Source organism: Pristiophorus japonicus, chromosome 18 (assembly GCF_044704955.1).
Source record: "Pristiophorus japonicus isolate sPriJap1 chromosome 18, sPriJap1.hap1, whole genome shotgun sequence".
Classification (NCBI taxonomy): Eukaryota; Metazoa; Chordata; class Chondrichthyes; family Pristiophoridae; genus Pristiophorus; species Pristiophorus japonicus.
This window is the reverse complement of record NC_091994.1, coordinates 50,168,610-50,196,371: the sequence shown is the minus strand read 5'-3', so window position 1 is coordinate 50,196,371 and position 27,762 is coordinate 50,168,610. Positions and strand designations below refer to the sequence as shown.

General features: G+C 44.9%; 1 protein-coding gene and 1 long non-coding RNA gene across 2 annotated transcripts in view; one reads left to right on the top strand and one right to left on the bottom strand.

Annotated features, from left to right (window-relative positions):
• LOC139228714 (uncharacterized) overlaps window positions 1-27,762 on the bottom strand; it is a 51,016-nt gene that overhangs the window by 5,011 nt on the left and 18,243 nt on the right. The window contains exon 2 of the long non-coding RNA XR_011587605.1: window positions 4,845-4,934. This is a non-coding gene — a long non-coding RNA (uncharacterized lncRNA). The remainder of the gene's footprint in view (window positions 1-4,844; window positions 4,935-27,762) is intronic.
• LOC139228712 (E3 SUMO-protein ligase PIAS4-like) overlaps window positions 10,676-27,762 on the top strand; it is an 89,330-nt gene continuing 72,243 nt past the window's right edge. The window contains exon 1 of the mRNA XM_070859985.1: window positions 10,676-10,780. The gene's annotated coding sequence lies outside the window, so the exon portion shown is untranslated. The remainder of the gene's footprint in view (window positions 10,781-27,762) is intronic.

The window sequence follows — 27,762 nt, the reverse complement described above, 5'->3', positions numbered from 1 at the left end:
TATGCATTTTTACCTTTTTCTCAAATTAAAAATAAATCACTGATGGTTTACATTTCCTTAATTTACCAATCCTGCTCTAAGTTTTTCTATACCATTTCGATTTGTCAAATTCTGTAAATTCTTTCAGAGGAGATGTTAATCAGAGGGCCTGGTTGCCTGCTCAGGTGGATATGAAAGATCTCACGGGATTATTCGAAGAAGAGCAGAGGAGTTCTCCCAGTGTCATGACCAATAATTATCTCTCAACCAAAACCACCAAAAAGGTTATCTGGTCTTATTGATCTTTTTGTGTGATGTTGCAGTTCATAAATGATCTGCCACGTTTGTCTACAAAACATAAGAACATAAGAAATAGGAGCAGGAGTAGGCCATACGGCCCCTTGAGCCATCTCCGCCATTTAATAAGATCATGGCTGATCTGATCATGGACTCAGCTCCACTTCCCTGCCCGCTCCCCATAACCTCTTATTGCTCAAAAAACTGTCTATTTCTGTCTTAAATTTATTCAATGTCCCAGCTTCCACAGCTCTCCAAGGCAGCAAATTCCACAAATTTACAACCCTCAGCGAAGAAATTCCTCCTCATCTCTGTTTTTAAATGGACGGCCCCTTATTCTAAGATCATGCCTTCTAGTTCTAGTCTTCCCCATCAGTGGAAACATCCTCTCTGCATCCACCTTGTCAAGCCCCCTCATAATCTTATACGTTTCGATAAGATCACCACTCATTCTTCTGAACTCCAATGAGGCCCAATCTACTCAACCTTTCCTCATAAGTCAACTCATCCCCGGAATCAACCTAGTGAACTTTCTCTGAACTGCCTCCAAAGCAAGTATATCCTTTCGTAAATATGGAAAACCAAAACTGTACGCAGTATTCCAGGTGTGGCCTCACCAATACCTTATATAGCTGTAGTAAGACTTCCCTGCTTTTATACTCCATCCTCTTTGCAATAAAGGCCAAGATACCATTGGCCTTCCTGATCACTTGCTGTACCTGCATACCATCCTTTTGTGTTTCATGCACAAGTACCCCCAGGTCCCGCTGTATTGCGGCACTTTGCAATCTTTCTCCATTTAAATAAAACCTTGCTCTTTGATTTTTTCTGCCGAAGTGCCTGATCTCACTTTCCAACATTATACTCCATCTGCCAAATTTTTGCCCACTCACTTAGTCTGTCTATGTCTTTTTGCAGACTTTTTGTGTCCTCCTCACACATTGCTTTTCCTCCCATCTTTGTATCATCAGCAAACTTGGCTACGTTATACTCAGTCCCTTCTTCCAAGTCGTTAATATAGATTGTAAATAGTTGGGGTCCCAGCACTGATCCCTGCGGCACCCCACTAGTTACTGGTTGCCAACCAGAGAATGAACCATTTATCCCGACTCTGTTTTCTGTTAGTTAGCCAATCCTCTATCATTGCTAATATATTACCCCCAACCCTGTGAACTTTTATCTTGTGCAGTAACCTTTTATGTGGCACCTTATCGAATGCTTTCTGGAAATCTAAATACACTTTATATACCCTTTTCGTTACATCCTCAAAGAACTCAGCAAATTTGTCAAACATGACATCCCCTTCATAAATCCATGCTGACTCTGCCTGACCAAATTTTGCTTATCCAAATGTCCTGCTACTGCTTCTTTAATAATGGACTCCAACATTTTCCCAACCACAGATGTTAGGCTAACTGGTCTATAGTGTCCTGCTTTTTGTCTGCCTCCTTTTTTAAATAGGGGCGTTACATTTGCAGTTTTCCAATCTGCTGGGACCGCCCCAGAATCCAGGGAATTTTGGTAAATTACAATCAATGCATCCACAATCCCTGCCGCTACTTCCCTCAAGACACTAACATAGAAACATAGAAAATAGGTGCAGTAGGAGGCCCTTTGGCCCTTCGAGCCTGCACCACCATTCAATAAGATCATCACCTCAGTACCCCTTTCCTGCTTTCTCTCCATACCCCTTGATCCCTTTAGCCGTAAGGGCCATATCTAACTCCCTTTTGAATATATCCAATGAACTGGCATCAACAACTCTGCGGTAGGGAATTCTACAGGTTAACAACACTCTGAATGAAGAAGTTTCTCCTCATCTCAGTCCTAAATGGCTTACCCCTTATCCTTAGACTGTGTCCCCTGGTTCTGGACTTTCCCAACATCAGGAACATTCTTCTTGCATCTAATCTGTCCAGTACCATCAGAATTTTATGTTTCTTTGAGATACCCTCTCATCCTTCTAAACTACAGTGAATATAGACCCAGTCGATCCAGTCTCTCCTCATATGTCAGTCCTGCCATCCCGGGAATCAGTCTGGTGAACCTTCACTGCACTCCCTCAATAGCAAGAACGTCCTTCCTCAGATTAGGAGACCAAAACTGAACACAGTATTCCAGATGAGGCCTTACCAAGGCCCTGTTCAACTGCAGTAAGACCTCCCTGCTCCTATACTCAAATCCGCTAGCTATGAAGGCCAACATACCATTTGCCTTCTGCACTGCCTGCTGTATCTGCATGCCAACTTTCAATGACTGATGTACCATGACACCTAGGTCTCGTTGCACCTCCCTTTTTCCTAATCTGCCGCCATTCAGATAATATTCTGCCTTCGTGTTTTTGCCCTCAAAGTGGATAACCTCACATTTATCCACATTATACTGCATCTGCCATGCATTTGCCCACTCACCTAACCTGTCCAAGTCACCCTGCAGCATCTTGGCGTCCTCCTCACAGCTCACACCATCACCCAGCTTAGTGTCATCTGCAAACTTGGAGATATTACACTTAATTCCGTCATCTAAATCATTAATGTATATTGTAAATAGCTGGGGTCCCAGCACTGAGCCCTGCAGCACCCCACTAGTCACTGCCTGCCATTCTGAGAAGGACCTGTTTATCCCAATTCTTTGCTTCCTGTCTGCCAACCAGTTCTCTATCCACGTCAGTACATTACCCCAATACCATGTGCTTTAATTTTGCACACCAATCGCTTGTGTGGGACCTTGTCAAAAGCCTTTTGAAAGTCCAAATACACCACATCCACTGGTTCTCCCTTGTCCACTCTACTAGTTGCAAGCCATCAGGTCCAGGAGATTTATCTGCCTTTAGTCCTATTATCTTACTGAGTACCACCTCCTTAGTGATTGTGATTGTGTTAAGTTCCTCCCCTGCCCCCTATAGCCCCTTGACTATCCACTGTTGGAATATTATTAGTGTCCTCTACCGTAAAGACTGATACAAAATATTTGTTCAGAGTTTCTGCCATCTCCATGTTCTCCATCACTAATTCCCTAGTCTCATCTTCTAAGGGACCAACATTTACTTTAGCCATTCTTTTCCTTTTTATATATCTATAGAAACTCTTGCTATCTGCTTTTATATTTTGTGCTAGTTTACTTTCATAGTTTATCTTCCCTTTCTTAATCATTTTTTTAGTCGTTCTTTGCTGGCTTTTAAAAGCTTCCCAGTCTTCTGTCCTCCAACTAGTTTTGGCCACTTTGTTTGCCCTTGTTTTTAATTGGACACCGTCCTTTATTTCTTTAGTTAGCCACGGATGGTTTATCTTTTCTCTTACACCCTTTCCTCCTCACTGGAATATATTTTTCTTGAGAGTTGTGAAATACCTCCTTAAATGTAAACTTTAATCTATTTTCCTTGTCCACTTTACCCAACTCTGCCCTCATACCTTCATAGTCTCCTTTATTTAAGCTTAGAACGCTGGTTAGAGATCCAACTTTCTCACCCTCCATCTGAATTTGAAATTCAATCATGCTATGATCACTCATTCTGAGGGGATCCTTTACTAGGAGATTGTTTATTAGTCCTGTCTCATTACACAGGACCAGATCTAAAATAGCCTGCCCCTTGGTTGGTTCCGTACCACAACGGTGACTACGCTACAAAAATTCACTGGCTGTATTGTACTTTGGGACATCCTGAGGACATGAAACAGACACAAATGCAAATTCCTTTTTTCCTTAAAACTGCATAAATTGCCCGTTGAGTGAAATTGCTGTTGCAATAGCCTGATGACTTTTTGAAATTCACAGTTCCAGTGCAGTGGTGCTGTTATGTAGAGGGTTAGGATCTTAGTCTCAATGCTGTTTTCATTTACCGAAATGAGAGGGAAAGTAGTTAAATATTAGAGGATTTACAGCACAGAACAGGCCATTCGGCCCAACCGGTCAATGCCAGTGTTTATGCTCCACACGAGCTTCCTCCCACCCCTCTTCATCTATCCATAGCAACATAATCCTTCTATTCCTTTCCCCCTCGTGCTTAAATAACCCATTAAAATGCATCTATGTTATTCACCTCAACCGCTCCTTGTGGTAGTTAATTTTAGTTGTTGAGTAAAATTATACCAGTCTCTTTACTTGCTGTACTGAGCAAGTTCAAAAATTGAGAAAGGTGGTGAATGGGGAACACTGTAAATTTTAAACCTGATTCTTTGGCTGTCAGTCAGCCTGTCCAATGGTTGTCTGCTGTGAGTTGAGAACATCTCAATTTTTAAATGCAGTCCTCAGCTGGCCTGCTGTCAGGTTCCAGGCCAAGTCAAGGAAGATTTGACATTTTAACTTATATCAAATACATCATCCAGCCTGTTTCCAAGTTCGAAGCCTTGCAGGAAACCATAGCTGCATATGACACAGCTTCTATCTCGTGCAACTCCTTTCTCACACTTTATATTTCAATATAAATCCAGCTCCCAATTTCCTCAGTATTTTATTTGATTTCCTCCAACTGCACGTCCTTCCTGTGTAACATTTTTTGGCACACGTTGGGATCGTGACATTTGGTAACACTTAAAAGTAACAGAATTTACCTCCTTTAATATACTTACCATATTTCCCCTGCTTCAATTTTGTCAGGTGGTATGTGGAATGTTCTTTGTTCTCTCCTGTATACAAATCTTTCATATAACTTGCACTTCCTAAAAAGGTCACACATACATCTTACATCTTCTCACATCAGATGTCACACTTTAGAATATCTACTCACTAATTATGAGAAATGCAACAGGTTGTCAGTTATAAATTAGAATTGTTAGAACTTTGTGCCTGTCCATATTATACTTACACCATGCGACATGATTTTTGAATCATCTTGTATACGTCAATAGCAATACCCTATGCCAACATTTGCCTGTCACACTGTCATTGCATGCCTCCCTCCACTTGGCCAGTGACAGCCAGATCCATCCACCACGTTTTTTTTCCCCACCCAAAAGAAAATAACTTATATAGCACCTTTCAAGACCTCAAGCCATCCCAAAGCATTGCTGGTTAAAGAGGAGATTAACGCAATCGTAAGGAAGGACATTAGCTTGGATGATTAGCTCAGAGCACCAATTCAAACTGTCACAGGACGGGAGAGTGGAGAGCACCAGTTCAAACTGTCACAGGAGCATCCAGTCATGCCCCGGTAACTGCCCCCAAAGGAAGTGGAGTGTGGGAAATTGCACTCCGCTTCCATTGAGGGGTGGTAAGGCCAATTCTGCGGCGGGAGCAGGACTTCCACACTGGGGGCTAAAATTCCCGGCCCCAGAAGTTTACCGCCCCCAAGATGGGAGCCTGTGCGGGGAGGCAGAGGGAAGTGGAGGGGAGATGGGGGCAGGGGATGGAGGGGAGAGTGGTGGAGGGCGGAGAAACCCAGGACGGGGGAGGGCCACATTGCAGCTGAGGTCTGGGGGGGTGCAAAGTGTGTTGGAGGGGCAGGCATGGGGGCTCTGTGCCTCGGGACGGGGAGTGTTCAGAGTGGGGGTGGACGGGTTGACTGCGCAGATGGTGGTTGGTGGATGTGGTGTGGCTGGTGTCGCGGGGGTGTGGCTCCAGGGTGGCCGGGGCTGGGGGCTCGACATCCGGGGGTGTTCGGCATTTGGGAAGGATTCTGACGGGACGGGGCGGGTTGGGTGCGGGGGGAGTGTTCCCGGTGTTGGGTGGGTCCGGAGCTGGGGGGTGCACGCTCTTGGGATGGGGGGTGGGCTGTTTGGGGCTGGGATTGGGAGAGACTTCTTCACTCGGGGAGTTGTTGACCTGTGGGGATCCCTGCTGCGGAGAGTTGTTGATGCCTGTTCATTGGATGTGTTCGGGAGGGAGTTGGATGTGGTCCTTGCGGTCGGGGTGTGTGGAGGGGGAGTAGGGGGGAGGTGCTGGGGTGGGTGATCAGCCATGATCTTGTTGACTGGCGGTGCAGGCTCGAAGGGCCGAATGGCCTACTCCTGCACCTATTTTCTATGTTTCTATGTGGAATCTGTATGAGTTGAGCTGCGGAACACCAAAGGGCAGAAAACGCTAGTGGGAGTTGTGCACAGACCACCAAACAGTAGTAATGAGGTTGGGAATGCCATCAAACTAGGGACGCGTGCAATAAAGGTACAGCAGTTATCATGGGTGACTTTAATCTACATATAGATTGGGCTAACCAAACTGGTAGCAATACAGTGGAGGAGGATTTCCTGGAGTGTATAAGGGATGGTTTTCTAGACCAGTATGTCGAGGAACCAACTAGAGAACTGGCCTTCCTAGACTGGGTGTTGTTTAATGAGAGAGGATTAATTAGCAAACTTGTTGTGCGAGGCCCCTTGGGGAAGGGTGACCATAATATGATAGAATTCTTCATTTAAGATGGAGATGGACACAGTTAATTCAGAGACTAGGATCTTGAACTTAAAGAAAGGTAACTTCAATGCTATGAGATGTGAATTGGCTAGGATAAACTGGCGAATGATACTTAAAGAGTTGACAGTGGATAGGCAACGGCAGACATTTAAAGATCACATGGATGAACTTCAACAATTGTACATCCCTGTCTGGCATAAAAATAAAACGGGGAAGGTGGTTCAACCGTGGCTAACAAGGGAAATTAGGGATAGTGTTAAATCCAAGGAAGAGGCATATAAATTGGCCAGAAAAAGCAGCAAATCTGAGGACTGGGAGACATTTAGAATTCAGCAGAGGAGGACAAAGAGTTTAATTAGGAGGGGGAAAATAGAGTATGTGAATAAGCTTGTAGGGAACATAAAAACTGACTGCAAAAGCTTCGATAGATATGTGAAGAGAAAAAATATTAGTGAAGACAGAATCAGAATCAGGTGAATTTATAATGGGGAACAAAGAAATGGCAGACCAATTGAACAAATACTTTGGTTCTGTCTTCACTAAGAAGACACAAATAACCTTCCGGAAATACTAGGGGACCGAGGGTCTAGAGAGAAGGAGGAACTGAAGGAAATCCTTATTAGTCAGGAAATTGTGTTAGGGAAATTAATGGAATTGGAGGTCGATAAATCCCCAGGGCCTGATAGTCTGCATCCCAGAGTACTTAAGGAAGTGGCCCTAGAAATAGTGGATGCATTGGTTGTCATTTTCCAACATTCTATAGGTTCTGGATCAGTTCCTTTGGATTGGAGGGTAGCTAATGTAACCCCACTTTTTAAAAAAGGAGGGAGAGAAAACAGGGAATTATAGACCGATTAGCCTAACATCAGTAGTGGGGAAAATGTTGGAATCAATTATTAAAGATGTAAAGATGCATTTGGAAATCAGTGACAGGATCGGTCCAAGTCAGCATGGATTTATGAAAGGGAAATCATGCTTGACAAATCTTCTAGAATTTTTTGAGGATGTAACTAGTAGAGTGGACAAGGGAGAACCAGTGGATGTGGTGTATTTGGACTTTCAAAAGGCTTTTGACAAGGACCCACATAAGAGATTAGTGTGCAAAATTAAAGCACATGGTATTGGGGGTAATGTACTGACGTGGGTAGAGAACTGGTTGGCCGACAGGAAGCAAAGAGTGGGAATAAACGGGTCCTTTTCAGAATGGCAGGCAGCGACTCGTGGGGTACCGCAAGGTTCAGTGCTGGGACCCCAGCTATTTACAATATATATTAATGATTTAGACAAAGGAATTGAATGTACTATCTTCAAGTTCACAGATGACACTAAGCTGGGTGGCAGTATGAGCTGTGAAGAGGATGCTAAGAGGCTACAGGGTGACTTGGACGGGTTAGGTGAGTGGGCAAATGCATGGCAGATGCAGTATAATGTAAATAAATGTGAGGTTATCCACTTTGGTGGCAAAAACAGGAAGGCAGAATATTATCTGAATGGTGACAGATTAGGAAAAGGGGAGGTGCAACGAGACCTGGGTGTCATTGAAAGTTGGCATGCAGGTACTGCAGGCGGTGAAGAAGGCAAATGGCATGTTGGCCTTCATAGCAAGAGGATTTGAGTATAATAGCTTGAAGGTCTTACTGCAGTTGTACAGGCCTTGGTGAGGCCACACCTTGAATATTATGTTCAGTTTTGGTCTCCTTATCTGAGGAAGGTCATTCTTGCTATGGAGGGAGTGCAGCGAAGGTTCACCAGACTGATTCCTGCGATGGCAGGACTGACATATGAAGAAAGACTGGATCGATTAGGCTTATATTCACTGGAATTTAGAAGAATGAGAGGGGATCTCATAGAAACATATAAAATTCTGACGGGATTGGACAGGTTAGATGCAGGAAGAATGTGCCCAATGTTGGGGGAAGTCCAGAACCAGGGGTCACAGTCTAAGAATAAGGGGTAAGCCATTTAGGACCGAGCTGAGGAGAAACTTCTTCACTCAGAGAATTGTGAACCTGTGGAATTCTCTACCACAGAAAGTTGTTGAGGTCAGTTCGTTAGATATATTCAAAAGGGAGTTAGATGTGGCCCTTACGGCTAATGGGATCAAGGGGCATGGAGAGAAAGCAGGAATGGGGTACTGAAGTTGCATGATCAGCCATGATCATATTGAATGGTGGTGCAGGCTCGAAGGGCCGAATGGCCTATTCCTACACCTATTTTCTATTTTTCTATGTTTACAGGCAATTAAGTACGTTTAAAGTGCAGTCACTGTCATAATGTCGGAAACACGACAGGTAATTTGCATGCAACAAAATTCCACAAAGAGCAATGCGATAAGATAATGTGAAGTAGCTGTTGGTTGTGGGATAAATATTGGCTTGGACACCTGGGAGAACTCCCCTGCTCTTTTTCAAAATAGTGCCATGGGATATTTTACATCCACCCGAGAGAGCAGACTTGGTTTTGGTTTAACGTCTCATCTGAAAGAAGGCAACTCTGACAGTGCAGCGTTCCCTCAGTACTGCACCAGAGTGTCACCCTAGATTATGAGCTCTGGGACGTGAACCCACAACATTGTGACTCGGAGGCAAGCGTGCTACCATTGAGCCACAGCCGACACCAAGTCAAGAATGATTTCATTTTCTGCATTTCCCCAAATTCTATCTTTTAATATTTTTAATTCAGAAGTGCTCGTCTTCCTCTGGCTTCAACTGTCCACCTGTGCCTGGCCATGCTTGCCCTCAGATTCTGGCACCCCACACAGCATAAGTCACCTGCTCCCTTATGTACTTATTTTCACTGAATTCCAAGCAGTAGGAAACGGGCATTTTATTTTTGAAAGTGTTTATAATTCTGGCCACTCAACTCTCCAGTTATTATCATAGGCAGTCCCTTGGAATCGAGGAAGACTTGCTTCCACTCTTAGCATGAGTTGTTAGGTGGCTGTACAGTCCAATACGAGAACCACAGTCTCTGTCACAGGTGGGACAGATAGTCATTGAGGGAAAGGGTGGGCAGGGAGTCTGGTTTGCCGCACGCTCCTTCTGTTGCTTGCAATTGATTTCTGCGTGCTCTCGGCGATGAGACTCGAGATACTCAGCGCCCTACCGAATGCACTTCCTCCACTTAGGGCGGTCTATGGCCAGGGATTCCCAGGTTTCAGTGGGGATGTCGCACTTTATCAGGGAGGCTTTGAGGGTGTCCTTGCAACGTTTCCTCTGCCCGCCTTTGGCTCGTTTGCCGTGGACGAGTTCCGAGTAGAGCGCCTGCTTTGGGAGTCTCGTGTCTGGCATGCGAACTATGTGACCTGCGCAGCGGAGCTGATCAAGTGTGGTCAGTGCTTCAATGCTGGGGATGTTGGCCTGGATGAGGGCGCTAATGTTTGTGCGTCTGACCTCCCAGGGAATTTGCAGGATCTTGCGGAGACATCGCTGGTGGTATTTCTCCACGACTTGAGGTGTCTACTGTACATGGTCCATGTCTCTAAGCCATACAGGAAGGCGGGTATTACTACAGCGCTGTAGCCCATGAGGTTGGTGACAGTTTTGAGGGACTGGTCTTCAAACACTCTTTTGCTCAGGCGGCTGAAGGCTGCACTGGAGGCGGCATTGGATCTCGTCGTCATTTCCTGCTCTTGGTGATAGGAGGCTCCTGAGATAATTATTGTAGGCCTCTGATCGCCAACCCTGTTCCTGTGTTTCCCATAATACGCACTGTTCCCAATGTTCTCTAGCCATGTACTATCTTCACCTACATCAGGGCTGCTGTTCCCATCCACTATCACCCCTGCCATGTGTTGATTGTTGCATTTCACAGCTACTGCATCAGGGCTCCCCACTCTCCTCCAATTATTTGCTGACGGGAAGAGCCACAGCCCCTGGGGCCTGCAGACTGTTCGCACGCCGTTCCCCTCTTGCTCCATGTGAGAATCCTTGGCTGGGATCATCCCATTCTGCGCTGGCCAGTCGGCACGCCTGCAAATCCTCAGCGCCTATGTCAACAGCAGCCTGGCACGCTGTAGTTGCAGCCTCCGGGCTGTGGCGGCGCTGTGACGGCAGACCCCGGTGACTGGGCGGCGCTGTTGAGCTCTGCCGTCTGCGGAAACGCTCCAAACCTCCTCCCCGGGCACAGCGGCGGCCTGCAAACCGACTCAGCAAAAACCGTAAGAAACCCATTTCAATTTTAAATCCGCTTCCTGCTCTCGGTCACACGCAAAGTCCGAAAGATCAAAGCGCCGCCGCCCAGACAGCGTTAGGCCGCGGCTTCCCGCCTCCGGTCCACAGCTTTCCCTGCCGCCGCTCCTCACATTGCAGGTCCCGGACCTCTGACCCCCGCTTACTTTGGCCGCTCCTCCGAGTGAAAAGGAACAGTGTAGCCCGGCTCCAGTGCGGAGAATAAACCACCTCCGGGGGACTATCACCCCACCGCCCCCCGGTACCGCGGCCTACCCAACCCGAAAATAACAAAAGGTCACCTGCCCGACCCGCTCCCAGCACCAACTAAACAAAAGGTCACCCGCCCGACCCGCTCCCAGCACCAACTAAACAAAAGGTCACCCGCCCGACCCGCTCCCAGCACCAACTAAACAAAAGGGCACCCGCCCGACCGGCTCCCAGCACCAACTAAACAAAAGGTCACCCGCCCGACCCGCTCCCAGCACCAACTAAACAAAAGGTCACCCGCCCGACCCGCTCCCAGCACCAACTAAACAAAAGGTCACCCGCCCGACCCGCTCCCAGCACCAACTAAACAAAAGGGCACCCGCCCGACCGGCTCCCAGCACCAACTAAACAAAAGGTCACCCGCCCGACCCGCTCCCAGCACCAACTAAACAAAAGGTCACCCGCCCGACCGGCTCCCAGCACCAACTAAACAAAAGGTCACCCGCCCGACCCGCTCCCAGCACCAACTAAACAAAAGGTCACCCGCCCGACCGGCTCCCAGCACCAACTAAACAAAAGGTCACCCGCCCGACCCGCTCCCAGCACCAACTAAACAAAAGGTCACCCGCCCGACCGGCTCCCAGCACCAACTAAACAAAAGGTCACCCGCCCGACCCGCTCCCAGCACCAACTAAACAAACGGTCACCCGCCCGACCCGCTCCCAGCACCAACTAAACAAACGGTCACCCGCCCGACCCGTTCCCAGCACCAACTAAACAAACGGTCACCCGCCCGACCCGTTCCCAGCACCAACCAAACAAAAGGTCATCCGCCCGACCCGTTCCCAGCACCAACCAAACAAAAGGTCATCCGCCCGACCCGTTCCCAGCACCAACCAAACAAAAGGTCACACAACAATACAAATGCAAAATACTGCAGATGCTGGAAATCTGAAATACAACAGAAAATGGTGGAAATACTCAGCAGGATAGGAGAGAGAAACAGAGTTAATGTTTCAGGTCAACGACTCTTGGTCAGAACTCAACTCAACTAAAGGTCACTAATACAAAAGCAAAATACTGCGGATGCTGGAATCTGGAATAAAATCAGAAAATGCTGGAAATCTCAGCAGGTCAGGCAGCATCTGTGGAGAGAAAATAGAGTTAACGTTTCAGGTCAACGACCCTTCGTCAGAACTGGAGAGTGTTCAGAAAGAACATCCATCATCAGAGGCAGTCCCTCGAAATCAAGGAAAACTTGCTTCCACTCTAAAAGTGAGTTCTCAGGTGACTGTACACTCCAATGCAGGAATTACAGTCTCTGTCACAGGTGGGACAGACAGTGGTTGAAGGAAAGGGTGGGTGCTGTTTATGGTTTGCTGGAGCACTTCCTCCATTTTGGGTGGTCTTGGGCCAGGGATTCCCAGGTGCCGGTGGGGTTGTTGCACTTTATCAGGGAGGCTTTGAGGGTGTCCTTGAAACATTTCCTCTACCCACCTGGGGCTCGCTTGCTGTGTAGGAGTTCCGATTAGAGCGCTTGCTTAGTGAGTCTTGTGTTGGGCATGCGGACGATGTGGCCCACCCAATGGAGATGGTTGAGCATGGTCAGTGCTTCGATGCTGGGGATGTTGGCCTGATCGAGAACACTGACGTTGGTGCGCCTATCCTCCCAGTGGATCTGCAGGATCTTGCGGAGGCAGCATCGGTGGTACTTCTCCAGCGCTTTGAGATGTCTGTTGTATGTGGTCCACGTCTCTGAGCCATATAGAGGGTGGGTATCACTACTGCCCTGTAGACTATAAGCTTGGTGCTAGATTTGAGGTGCTGGTCTTCAAACACTGTCTTCCTCAGGCGACCGAAGGCTGCGCTGGCACACTGGAGGCGGTGTTGGGCTTCGTCATTGATGTCTGCACTTGTTGATAGTAGACTCCCGAGGTATGGAAAATGGTCCACGTTGTCCAAGGCCGTGCCATAGATTTTGATGACCGGGGGGCAGTGCTGTGTGGCAGGGTCAGGGTTGGTGGAGGATCTTTGTCTTACAGCTGTTTAGTGTAAGTCCTATGCTTTCGTTGCCTGGACTGGAGAATTTTAGCTATGAGGAAAGATTGGACAGGCTGGGTTTGTTTTTGTTGGAACAGAGGAGGCTGAGGGGAGACCTTATTGAGGTGTATAAAATTATGAGGGGCCTAGATAGAATGGATAGGAAGGACTTATTTCCCTTAGCAGAGCGATCAACAACTAGTGGGGATAGATTTAAAGTAATTGGTAGGAGGTTTAGAGGAGATATGAGGGGACATTTCTTCATCCAGAGGGTGGTGGGGGTCTGGAACTCACTACCTGAAGGGGTGGTAGAGGCAGAACCCCTCACCACATTTAAAAAGTACTTGGATGTGCACTTGAAGTGCCGTACCTACAGGGCGAGCTGGAAAGTGGGATTAGGTTGGATAGCTCTTTGTCGGCTGGCGCGGACATGATGGGCCGAAATGGCCTCCTTCCGTGCTGTAAGTTTGTACGCTTCAGTGATGGCTTTGAGTTCGGCCTCTGAGTGTGCGCAGACGCAGGCGTCATCCGCGTACTGGAATTCAATGACAGAGGATGGGACGACCTTGGATCAAGCCTGGAGATGGCGAAGATTGAACAGGTTCCCGTTGGTTCTTTAGTTTATCTCCACACATTCTTAACAAGCACTGAAAGGAGGAGGGGAAGAAGGAACAAAAGGAAAGGTCTGTGATAGGGTGGAAGGCAGGAGAGATTAGAGAGACAAAAGGGATGATGGGTCGAATTGAAATGGTAATGCCAAGAGTTTAAAAAAAAACATTCGTCAAGATAGGGTGAGAAAAAAAGAAACAGGCTTGTGGGGGGGGGGGGGGGGGGGGGGGGGGGGGGGGGGGGGAGCCAAAGATAGGCAGAGGTTACGCTCTGAAATTGTTGAACTCGATGTTGAGTCCAGAAGGCTGTAAAGTGCCTAAACGAAAGATGAGACGCTGTTCCTTGAGCTTGCGTTGAGTTTCGTTGGAACAGTGTGGGAGACCGAGGATGGAGAGGTCAGAGTGGGAGTGGAATGGAGAATTAAAGTGACAGGCGACCGGAAGCTCAGGGTCACACTTACGGACTGAACGGAGGTGTGCGGCAAAACGGTCACCCAATCTACCATGGTCTCCCCAATGTAGAGACCACATCGTGAGCAGCGAATACAGTATACTAAATTGAAAGAAGTACAAGTAAATCCCTGTTTCACCTGGGAGGAGTATTTGGGGCCCTGGACAGTGGGAAGGGAGGAGGTAAAAGGGCAGGTGTTGCATCTCCTGCACTTGCACGGAAGTGTGCCATGGGAAGGGGAGGGGGTGCTGAGGATGACTGCAGAATGGACCAGGGTGTCGCGGAGGGAGCGGTCCCTTCGGAATGCTGAGAGGGAGGGGAAGATGTGATTGGTGGTGGGATCATGCTAGAGGTGGTGGAAATGGCGGAGGATGATCCATTGAAGATAGAGGCTGGTGGGGGTGAAAGATGAGGACAAGTGGAACCCTGTCATGGTTCTGAGAGGGAGGGGAAGGGGTGAGAACAGAGGTGCGGGTAATAGAGCGGACACGGTCGAGGGCCATGTTAACCGCAGTGGAGGGGAATCCTCTGTTGAGCAAAAAGGAAGACATGTCAGAGGCAATAGTGTGAAAGGTGGCGTCGTCAGAGCAAATGCGACAGAGAAACTGGGAGAATGGAATGGTGTCCATACAAGATGCGGGGTGAGGGGAAGTGTAGTCCAGGTAGCTGTGGGAGTCAGTGGGCTTATAGTGGATACTGGTCGAAAGCCTATCCCCAGAAACTAATGTTTTTCTAACTCCTGCCATTACCATTTCAATTCAACCCATCATCCCTTTTGCCTCTCTAATCTCTCCTACCTTCCACCCTATCACAGACCTTCCCTTTTGTTCTTTCTTCCCTCCTCATTTCAGTGCTTGTTAAGAATGTGCTCTTTCCGAACACTCTCCAGTTCCGAACATACTCCTGAAGCGATAACTCTGCTTTCTCTCCACAGATACTGCCTGACCCGCTGAGATTTCCAGCATTTTCTATTTTTAAACCAAAGGTCGCCAGCCCAAACAGCTTCTGGGTGTGAAAGAAAACTGTTGCTCAATCCTCTCCCCTCCCCCCCCCCCCCTTGTTATTTTATATGCCTGACATTTTTATTAAACCACTCTGCACTGTTCTTTTCATGTTTCCTCTCCTACTGTCACATTTTTTGAGGATTTCAAGAAAGATATTTACTTGCATACATGCCAACCGTCAGTGGTTTATGATGACATTGGCATTTTGGGGTCCCGTCAATCAATCAGTACAATCCCCAAACCCCCTCCAGCGAGTCTGATGGCTGTTCATGGACAGGTTGCACTTACATGCCAACCTGCTGAACTAGTAAAAGCTGATGAACAGCTTTAAAAAATGCTGACAATTCCGAAACATTGTACAACTGAAAAACAATGCTGAATAAATGATTATGTTCAAGGCAACTGCATAAATTTATAATAAAAACAAAAAATGCTGGAACAGTCAGACAGCATCTGTGGAGAGAAACTGTTAATGGTTCATGTCGATGACCTATAATCTAAATAGGCATGTTTATTTTTTAAAACTGGATTTCAGAATTTTTCTTAATGTTTTGGGATCCATTATGCAATTCAGTTTGGTTTTCTGTGAAAACTTGAAATTCTGTTGTTTCCTGTATAACATGAAAAGAAGTGGGACATGAACCTATGAATACAGCTGCAGCAATGCCCAATTTTCTATCAATTGTATTATATAGGAGGGAAAATTGAAGTGCAGCAACTGCAATTTTTTCAGCTGTGGAATTAGACATTACTGACGGGCGAAATGAGTTCTGAAATATAACACATTTCACATCCTCAGAATGTCTCAAAGAGCTTTACAGCCAATTAATTACTTTTGAAATGTAGTCGCCGTTGGTGGTAGTCAATTCACGCACAGCAGAATCTTTCAGACCCACCTGAGACAGCAGCAGGACCTCGATTTAACGTCTCATCCATGCATCTCTAACAATGCAGTACTCCATTAAAGTGTCAGCCTTGACTCAAGGATAGCACTCACCTGAGTCGGAAGGTCATGGGTTCAACACCTACTCCAGGACTTGAACACATAATCTAGTCTGATGCTTCAGTGCAGTACTGAGGGACAATGTTTCCTCTTAAGTTGCGTGGCCGTGCAGCTTTCAGCCAGTCATGCGCAACCCAGGACTGGCTTTTCTACTGTTAAATTGCGCGCATGTGTGCACCCAATAAAAACATTAGGGAGAACAGTGCTGAGGGAGTGTTGCTTTGTCAGAAATGCGGTCTTTCACATGAGAGATTAAACAGTTGGACATAAAAGATCCCATGGTACTATTTGAAGAAAAGTAGGGAAGTTTTCCCTACGTCATGGCCAATATTTATCTCTCAGCCAACCTTACCAAAAACAGATTAACTAGTCATTCATCGGATTGCTGTTTTGTGGGACCTTTGTGTTCAAATTAACTGCTATGTTTGCCTACAAAACAAATGACAACACTTAAAAAGTAATTAATTACAGTAAAATAATTGTGCAAAGTTTGTTCCGGGAGGTGGGGAGGGGTTCTGAGGCTATACTCTCCCAGGAAATTTTGATTTTTGACATCTGTTTGATGCATTTTCCTATCTTTGTTCATCTAATGTATGAGGTAGGCACAGCGCACTGCAAAGCCCCTCAAAGAGCAAATACGGTGAATGACCAGCTAATCTGTTTTTGGTGGGGATAGTTGAGGGAGGAATATTTGTTGGCCAGCGCACTGAGAGAACTCACTGCTCTTCCAATGGTGCCATGGGATCTTCACCATCCATCTGCACAGGCAATCAGGGTTTCAGTTTGATGTCCCATTTGAAAGATAGCACCTCTGACAATGCAATCCTCCAAAAATACAAGTGTTAATTTACCTACATAACATCATACAAATAATTTGATTATGTGAAGCACAGACATTTCATTGCAATAAAGTGCTGTAATAACAGGTGTTTTTTTCAGTCAATGACCAATTAACTGCCAGTGCTAGAGAGTTAAATACAACAGGCTTGAGTGAGATATACTTTGGTATATAAGTAACAGAAAGAGGATAAAGTTCAATGACTCCCAGACTGGATGTTGTTGCTGCCAATACATTCTCAGCCAATGATTTATACCCACTGGAACAATGTACAGAACCAACAGAGCAAGCTCTGCTTTAAAAATGTCTGCATATTACTTCACCAGTCGGGTCTTATTTAGGGATTAAATGGTACTATTAAAAAACAATCAACCTGAACGTGAGATATGATTAGATTCCTCTCTCAATCAGCAATGTACAGTCAATGAGGAACCGCTCCCAAATTGAGCTGTTGGCTTTGCTTCTGATTGGTGGGCTGGCCAAAGGTGCAAATATGCCAGCATTTCCAGTCCAATCCCAAACCAGAAACCGGGGACTATCTAAAATTTTAGAATTACTTCCTAACAGATGAAATTTCAGATTAACAATTAATGGGTTAAGTGCTGATTCACCCTCACTGTAAAGGGGTTAGGCAGAAATGAGTAATTTCCATACATTGGCATACAAATTGTTACATTGCATTACAGAGGATGTACAGCACAGAAACAGGCCATTCAGCCCAACCAGTCCATGCTGCCATTTATGCTCCATTCGAGCTTCCTTCTGTCTTTCCTCATCTAAATCTATCAGAATAACCACATGGGTCGAATTGAAAAATAAAAAAGGGGCAATCACACTGCTGGGCGTGTATTATAGATCCCCAAACAGTGGGAGGGAGATAGAGGAGCAAAATTGTAGGCAAATTGCTGTGAAGTCCAAAAACCATAGGGTAGTAATAGTAGGGGATTTTAAACTATCCAAATATTGATTGGGACAAATTTAGTGTGAAGGGTATAGAGGGTGCGGAATTCTTGAAATGCATTCAGGAGAACTTTTTTAGTCGGTATGTAGCAAGCCCAACACGAGAGGGGGCGGTTTTGGGGGAATGAAGCTGGGAAGGTTGAAGGGGTATTAGTTGGAGAGCACTTGGGTGCCAGTGACCATAATTTAGTCAGATTCAAGTTGGTTATGCATAAGGACAAGAATAGGACATGAATAAAAGTTCCGAATTGGGGAAAAGCTAATTTTGCTAAGTTAAGGAATGATTTGGCCATGGTGGACTTGAAACAACTACTTTGTGGGTAAATCAGTGTCGGAACAATGGGAGGCATTTAAGGAGGAGATCCGGAAGGCTCAGGACAAATGTGCCCTTAAAGAAAAAGGTTGTGAAAAATAGTTCTAGAGCCCCCCGGATGTCTAGGGACTATTCGGGGAGGATTTTAAAAAATGGACGCTTATGTCTTATATCAATAGCTAAATACTATAGAATCTTTAGAGGAATATAGAAAGTTAAGAGGCAAAATTAAAAAGGATATTAGAAATGCTAAGAGAGAGCATGAGAAATTCTTGGCTGGTAAAATTAAGGAAACCCCTAAGATGTTCTATAAATATATTAAGAGTAAGAGGGTAACTAAAGAAAGAGACTATGAGGGTAATCTTTGTGTGGCGGCGGAAGATGTTGGGAGGGTTCTTAACAAATACTTTGCATCTGTTTTCACAAAGGAAAGGGGCAATGCAGATATTCTATCGAGGAGGAGTGTAATGCTCTGGATGAAATAAATATAATGAGAGAGGAAGTATTAAGGGGTTTAGCAGCTTTGAAAGTAGATAAGTCCCCAGGCCTGGATGAAATGTATGAAAGGCTGTTGAGCGAAGTAAAAGAGGAAATAGCAGAGGCCTTGACCATTTTCCAGTCCTCTTTGGATCTGGGCATGGTGCCGGAGGATTGGAGGACTGCTAATGTAGTACCCTTATTTAAGAAGGGAGAAAGGAACAGGCCGAGTAATTACAGGCCTGTCAGCCTAACCTCAGTGGTGGGAAAATTATTGGAAAAAATCCTGAAAGACAGGACAAATCTGCATTTGGAAAGGCAAGGATTAATTAGGGACAGTCAGCACGGATTTGTTAAGGGAAGATCGTGTCTGACTAACCTGATTGAATTTTTTGAGGAGGTAACCAAGAGGGTCGATGAGGGTAGTGCGTACGATGTAGTTTATATAGACTTTAGCAAAACTTTTGATAAGGTCCCACATGGTAGACTGGTCATGAAGGTTAAAGCCCATGGGATACAGGGCTAAGTGTCAAGTTAGATCCAAAATTGGCTTGGAGGAAGGAAGCAAAGGGTAATGATTGATGGATGTTTTTGTGACTGGAAGGATGTTTCCAGTGGGGTTCCGCAGGGCTTAGTACAGGGACCCTTGCTTTTTGTGGTATATATCAATGATTTAGATTTACATATAGGGAGTATGATTAAGAAGTTTACAGACAACACTAAAATTGGCTGTGTGGTTGATAATGAAGAGGAAAGTCATGGGTTGCAGGAGGATATCAATCTACTGGTCAGGTGAGCAGAGCAGTGGCAAATGAAATTTAATTCAGAAAAGTGTGAGGTGATGCACTTTGGGAGGGTTAATAAGGAAAGGCCACTTAATAGTGTAGATGAACAAAGGGACCTTGGAGTGCTTATCTACAGATCCTTGAAAGTAGCAGGCCAGATGGATAAGGTGGTTAAGACGGCATAGTGAATGCCTGCCTTTATTGGCCGAGGCATAGAATGTAAGAGCAGGGAGGTTATGCTTAAATTGTATAAAACTTTGGTTAGGCCACAGCTGGAGTATTGCGTGCAGTTCTGGTCGCCCTATTATAGGAAGGACGTGATTGCACTAGAGAGGGTGCAGAGGAGATTTACTAGGATGCTGCCTGGAATGGAGAATCTTAGTTATGTGGATAGGCTGGGTTTGTTCTCATTGGAACAGAGGAGGTTGAGAGGAGACCTCATTGAGGTGTACAAAATATTGGACATAGTGGATAGTAAGGGTCTATTTCCATTGGTGGAGGGGTCTATTACGAGGGGGCATAGTTTTAAGGAGGTTGGTGGAAGGTTAGAGGGGTTTTGAGGGAGGGGCTTCTCTACGCAGAGAGTTATGGGGATCTGGAACTCGTTGCCTGGAAGAGTGTTGGATGCAGAAACCCTCTATGGTTGGATGGGCAATTAAAGTGCAGTAACCTGTAGGGTTATGGACCTGGAGCTCGTAATTGGGATTAGACTGGATGACCTTTAGTTGGACGGAGCAGTTATAATGTTAAGTACTGCAGGGAATAGAATACGGCCAGGGTGATCTCCGCAACTAGTTTCGAGCGCCTGGATGGGTCGGAGAGGAATTTTCCCAGATTTTTTCTCCCTAAATTGGCCTGGGTTTTTATCTGGGTTTTGTCTCTCCCAGGAGATCACATGGCTCCGGTTGGGGTGGAGTGTAGAATGTTTTCGTATAAGTGGTGTCGCAGTTGTGGTGAGGCGGATTGGTTGGTCTGGGTGCTCTTTGCCTTTCCGTCATTGTTTATAGGTTTATATGTGTGGCTCTGTCGGCTGGTGCGGACATGATGGGCTGGAATAGTCTCTTTCTGCGCTGTAAATTTCTATGTTAACCCGCTATTTCCTTCTCATATACTTGTCTAGCCTCCCCTTAAATGCATCTATCCTATTCGCTTCAACCACTCCCCATGGTAGCAAGTTCCACATTCAGCCATGAACTCATTGAATGGCGGTGCAGGCTCGAAGGGCCGAATGGCCTACTCCTGCACCTATTTTCTATGTTTCTATGAAACAATAGACACGCTACCAGTACCAGTTGTTGTGTACTATTGGATTAATGAATGGCAACCCAACCATCAGATGAGTACTCTTTGCTACAAGGATCATGGAAAGCAAGCCATAGCACAAGCAATTTACTGTCTGGCCCATTGGCTCTAGGCATTTCTGGGTAAATGAATGTATCAGCCTTCTGGAACCAGTGATAAATCATTTCCTGAATGTAGGTGGACATGTTGTTTTGAGTAACATAAGATGTGGCCCTTACGGCTAAAGGGATCAAGGGGTATGGAGAGAAAGCAGGAAAGGGGTACTGAGGTGAATGATCAGCCATGATCATATTGAATGGTGGTGCAGGCTAAAAGGGCCGAATGGCCTACTCTGGCACCTAGTTTCTATGTTTCTATTCTCACCACTCTTTGGGTAAAAAAAGTTTCTTCTGAATTCCCTGTTGGATTTTTTGGTGACTATCTTGTATTGATGGCCTCTAGTTGTGCTCTTCCCCACAAGTGGAAACATTCTCTCTGTATCCACTCTATCAAAACCTTTCATAATTTTAAAGACCTCTATTAGGTCACCCTTTTTTTTCCAAGAGAAAAGAGACCCAGCCTGTTCATCCTTTCCTGATAAGTATACCCTCGCATTTCTGGTATCATCCTTGTAAATCTTCTCTGCTCTCTGCAGTGCCTCTATATCCTTTTTATAATATGGCGACCAGAACTGTACGCAGTGTGGTCTAACCAAGGTTCGATACAGGTTGAGCATAACTTCTCTACTTTTCAATTCTACACCTCTGGAAATAAACCCTAGTGCTTGGTTTGCTTTTTGTTACGGCCTTGATAACCTGTGTCGCAACGTTTAGCGATTTGTGTATTTGTACTCCGAGATCCCTTTGTTCTTCTACCCCACCTAGACTCGCACCCTCCAAGTAATAACTGACTTCCCTATTCTTCCTACCAAAATATAATACCTCACATTAATCTATGTTGAACTTCATTTACCAATTAGATGTCCATTCTGCAAGTTTATTAATGTCCTGCTGTGATTTGTTGCAGTTCTCCTCAGTATTGACTATGATTAGATTCCTCTATTGTGGATTTGGTGTCACAATTTGGTAGTGTCCGCAAATTTAGAAATTGTGTTTTTGATTCCAAAGTCTAAATCGTTAATATAAATTGTGAACAACAGTGGTCCCAGTTCTGATTCTTGTGGAGCACCTTTCTGTCATTGTGAATTACTACCCGTTACACCTACTCTCTGCTTTCTGTCCTGAAGCCAGCTAGCTATCCATTCTGCTCCATGTCCCCTGACTACGTACTCTCTGACCTTGTTCATCAGTCTATTATGGGGTACCTTATCGAAGGACTTTTGAAAGTCTAGATAAATTACATCGACTGCATTACCATTGACTACTCTCTCTATTACATAAGAACATAAGAAATAGGAGCAGGAGTAGGCCATTCGGCCCCTCGAGCCTGCTCCACCATTCAATAAGATCATGGCTGATCTGATCATGGACTCCGCTCCACTTCCTCGCCTGCTCCCCATAACTCCTTATCCCCTTATCGTTTAAGAAACTGTATATTTCTGCCTTAAATTGATTCAGTGTCTTGGCTTCCACAGCTCTCTGAGGCAGCGAATTCCTCAGATCCACAACCCTCTGAGAAGAAATTTCTCCTCATCTCAGTTTTAAATGGACAGCCCCTTATTCTAAGATCATGCCCTCTAGTTCTAGTCTCCCCCATCAGTGGAAACATCCTCTCTGCATCCACCTTGTCAAGCCCCCTCATAACCTTATACGTTTCGATAAGATCACCTCTCATTCTTCTGAATTCCAATGAGTAGAGGCCCAACCTACTCAACTTTTCCTCATTAGTCAACCCCCTCATCCCCAGAATCAACCTAGTGAACCTTCTCTGAACTGCCTTCAAAGCAAGTATATCCTTTCGTAAATATGGAAACCAAAACTGCATGCAGTATTCCAGGTGTGGCCTCACTAATACCTTCTATAGGTGTAGCAAGACTTCCCTGCTTTTATACTCTATCCCCTTTGCAAATAAAGGCCAAGATACCACTGACCTTCCTGATCACTTGCTGTACCTGCATACTATCCTTTTGTATTTCATGCACAAGTATCCCCAGATCCCGCTGTACTGCAGCACTTTGCAATCTTTCTCCATTTAAATAATAACTTGCTCTTTGATTTTTTTTTCTGCCAAAGTGCATGACCTCACACTTTCCAACATTATACTCCATCTGCCAAATTTTTGTCCACTCACTTAGCTTGTCTATGTCCTTTTGCAGATTTTTTGTGTCCTCCTCACACATTGCTTTTCCTCCCATCTTTGTATTGTCAGCAAACTTGGCTACGTTACACTCAGTCCCTTCTTCTAAGTTGTTAATATAGATTGTAAATAGTTGGGGTCCCAGCACTGATCCCTACAGCACCCCACTAGTTACTGGTTACCTCTTCAAAAAATTCAATGAGGTTGGTCAAGCAAGACTTTCCCTTTTGAAATCTATTGCTGACTATTCGTTATTATATTTTTTAGTTTCTCGATGTTCTATTTTCTCCTTTAGTAGGGATTCCATTCTTTTTCCTGGTGTTTTATCCTCTTAATTTCCAATGAAGTACGAACTCCGATTGTAGTTTTAATTGATTTATTTTTGGCAGACAGCAGTAACAAGTTCTTGGCTTTAAGCCAGGTCTTTGTCTTTCTGGGACCACATGGTCAAAATGGCTGTACTTATACCTGGATCAATTTACCGAAAAGAACTCGCCTTCTTTGACCTTATTGGCTCAATTAATAGTCTTTTAACCTTTTAATTGGCCTGCTACCCAAGAGTCCTAAAATGTCAAGTTGATTGATGACTTAATGCAACATGCTGAACTGCATGTAGCAGCCTTGACTTGGGGGTCTGTGAATTTTCACAGTCTGTCTAAATGCAGCCTGTTTGAATTCTCTATCATTTATCCTCTTTGGGTTTGCTGAATTTATTTAATATATCCCCTCTTTTTATTTTAAATGCACTTAGCTCATTACTAATCTTGTCAGCCAATGTCATGTCCACCTATTCTAACTCCCTGGTAAATACTAAAGCAAAATAATTATTTAATATTTCTGCCATCTCTCTATCGTTACCTATGGCATTATCCTGTCTATCCCTTAATGGCTCTATTCCTATCTGAACCTTCCTTTTTTTTAAATTGATGTGCCTGTAAAATATTTTACTATATGTTCCTTGATAATTTTATTTCATAGTTCCTCCTTGCCTTCCTAATTGTTTTTTTGGCTTCTCCCTAAATCTTTTCGTATCCTCCCTTATCATGCATTCCCCTGCTGTCTATGTACGCCTCTTTCCTTACCCTCAATTGTTCCCTTATGGCTTTATTCATTCATGGAGTCTCATTAGTGTAGTTTGTTCTTTCCTTTTAGCAGAATATATTGTTCCTGCACTCTGTTGAACACCATTTTAAATGTTTCCCATTGCTGTTGTACATCGTTCTTTTGCCAATATTGTTGCTCATTTTATTTTCCCAAGTTATATTCTCAGCCCCTCAAAATCAGCTTTTCTCCAATCTATTACCCTGGTTTTCGTCATACTTATGTCCTTCTCAATTATCGTCTTAACATGTATTATGTTATGGTCACTATTGCCTAGATGTTCCCCTACTTGTTCCTAGAGTTAGTGGTTGAGGCAGAAACTATGTCAACATTCAAGATTAGATTGGACAGGTGGATGAAGGAAAATGGATTGAAGGCATATGGGAACTGTAGGAATGTGATTAGAACTATTTTCTTGTGTGGCAGGTAAACACTGGCACATAATTTTTGAAGAGTACTGACCTTGATACGTTTTCTTTATTTTCTTCCTCCCTCCAGTCCTTCCTCTCCCTCCAGTCCTTCCTCCCTCCAGTCCTTTCTCCCTCCAGTCCTTTCTCCCCCCTTTCCTTTCTCCCCCACCCCCCCCTTTCTTTTCACTCTCCCCCTTTCCCCCCCAGTTTTTTTCTTGTGGGCCAATTATGTGCATTCCATGGAACTTCATGGGCCACATATAGAAACATAGAAACTTAGAAAATAGGTGCAGGAGTAGGCCATTTGGCCCTTCGAGCCTGCACTACCATTCAATAAGATCATGGCTGATCATTCACCTCAGTACCCCTTCCCTGCTTTCTCTCCATACCCCTTGATCCCTTTAGCCGTAAGGGCCATATCTAACTCACTCTTGAATATATCTAACGATATATGATATTCAGTGTTCCCGTTAATTTGTGTGTATCTCAATCAGCAGACACTGAGATCTTGTGTGTTCTGATGTATCCACCAACGAGGCAACAGTCCTTTCTTAATCTCCAGGCTCACTGAGCTAGTGAGTAAGAAACAGTGAATAAGAAACAGAAATTATAACTTGGAAACAGGCTCAGACACTCTGCATGATTTTTATCCTCCACAGGTGCATAGTCTTAATCCCACATGCCTGCCCTGTTCCAATATCGCTTTATCACCCTTTCCTTCAATACCCCATCAAATTTATTCTAAATGTTGACATGGTCTCTGGTTTAATCATGAACTCTGAGTGCATTTTACAATTTCAATCCTCCGTGTAAAAATGTTCTCCTGCTCTCTATCCTAAATCTTTTGCATTTAATCTCTGGCACTAACAACCCTGAGTGGTGTCTGTGTGTACTGTAGGTGGAAACTTATGCCAGAACATGAGTCCCCACCAACAGAATACAGAAGTGGCAGAACACCTATTTGCCTTGGGAATTGATTGTATACTCAAAGAAAAAGAAAACTTGCATTTATATAGTGCCTTTCATAACCTCAAGATGTCTCAAAGCTATTTACAGCCAATGAAGTACTTCTGAAGTGTAGTCACTGTCATAATGTAGAAAACTAGCCATGAGACTTGGGGGGGGGGGGGGGGTGTAAGGGATGGGATATAGATGCCATATTGAGCACAGAGATTTCACGATGAGACGAACATGCAAGGGGAATAGATGGGGCACAGAATACATGATGAGGAAAGGGAAGGGGGTAGAGTGCATTCCAAGTGGGGGGGAAATGGACAGTAATAAAAGAGGGCGTGGATGGCAGTGAGGAAATGAGAAGAAAATAGGAATGGAAAAAAATAAAGGAAAAAGTAAGCTATGGTGACAAATGGGATAAATAGATGGAAAGGGAAATTGATAGTAATGAAGGGAAGAGGGACAGGGGCAGAAGCTGCGAGTAGGACAGGATAGAGAGTGTCAGCATTAACTGAAAGGGAATGGGAGGGGGAATTCCAGCATGAAGAGGACAGGATGTGTAGGAAACTGACTGGTGATTAGTGCTCCAATCCAGGACTTTTCTCCCACATTCTGCTGCTCAAGCTGATGTTTTTTCCTCTTCCCAGTCATTCTGGCACTGTTCTTACCCCATCCCAAAGCACCGCTCTAATGCTCCACAGTGCTATTCCCAGATTCCCTCCTCTTCGCCCCACTGCTCCAAGCTTTTGCATCTTTCCCTCTCCCCTTCATTAGCATTCATTTTCCTCCTTCAATGCCATCAATTCCTTTAATTTCCTCTTTCATTTTCTGCTCCCTCTCTCCTTCACTGCATTCGCAATGCCCCCCTTTCACTGCCATCCACTTCCTGCTCACCTCTAATTCGTCTCCCTATTTATTTTTTCCTTGCCAATTTTTCTATCCCCTTACCTCCCAATAGATTCTGCAACCTCCCTATTTCATACATTCTGTTCTCTTCTTGTGCCATGCATTATGTTACTTCCCTTACATTCTCTCCCTCAACTTTTACCCTTGAATTGTCTCTTCCTTCCTCTCCTTGCATTCTCTTTTCCCTCTTCATCATTACATTCTCTCCCCTGGCCTTTCTATGTCCTCCCTTCCCTTATCTCTGTCCATCTTCCTGCATTCACTCCCGACTTGCCATTCCCTTGCATTCTTACACCTCTTGCTCTTCTCCTACATACTCTCTTCCGTTGCATTCTCTCCTTATTCCAATCCTTGCATTCTTTCCACCCTCCATTCCCACTGCATTCTTTCCACTTGCACGCATCTTTCATTCTCACCCCCTTACCCTTGCCTTGCAATTTCCCTACCACCATGACTTTTTGCATTCACTCTCCTTCCCACTTCTACTCAACACCATTGGCTAATGCACCAGACAGGTCCTACTCTTCTTCATCGTGCGCTGCCATCGCTACTCGCCCTGGTTATCACCTCTATACCAATGGTGGGAATTCGCATTCTCACAAGAGTTCCAGCCTTCAGTTTAGAGGTGGCAGTTGGGGCCATTGATGATGGGAGTGTGTGAAGAAGCAAAGCGGGACTTGTCTGGTGCATTAGCCACCAGTGTTGGGAAGAGACAAATGGGCGTGCAGAATTTTGCTTATTTGTGTCAATAAAATACTGACACTCATCTGGCCTTCAAAACACTGACTGTCAGAGTGAAATAGTAATTATTGACATGCTTGCCGACCATTCCCATATATGGACCTCGCAGCCCCATTATTAGGAGCATGCATTCACCTACCCAATATATAGGTAAACTGCAGCAAAACCCAGGGATTGAACAGAGAACAGCGTTGACTAAAGTGGACTGGGAAAATAGACTAAAGTATGAGACGGTTGATGAGCAGTGGTAGACATATAAGGAGCTATTTCATAACTCGCTATAAAAATATATCCTGATGAGAAGGAAAGACTGTAAGAGAAGGGATAACTATCCGTGGCTAACTAAGGAAATAAGGGAAGGTATCAAATTGAAAACAAAGGCATACAATGTGGCCAAGACTAGTGGGAGGCCAGATGATTGGGAAATTTTTAAAAGCCAGAAGAGAACGACTAAAAAAATGATTGAGAGGGAAGATAGATTATGAAAGTAAACTAGCACAAAATATAAGAACAGATAGTAAGACTTTCTACAGGTACAGGAACAGGAAAAGAGTGGCTAAAGTAAATGTTGGTTCTCTGGAGGATGAGACTGGGGAATAGAGAACAGGGAAATGGCAGAGATGTTGAACAAATA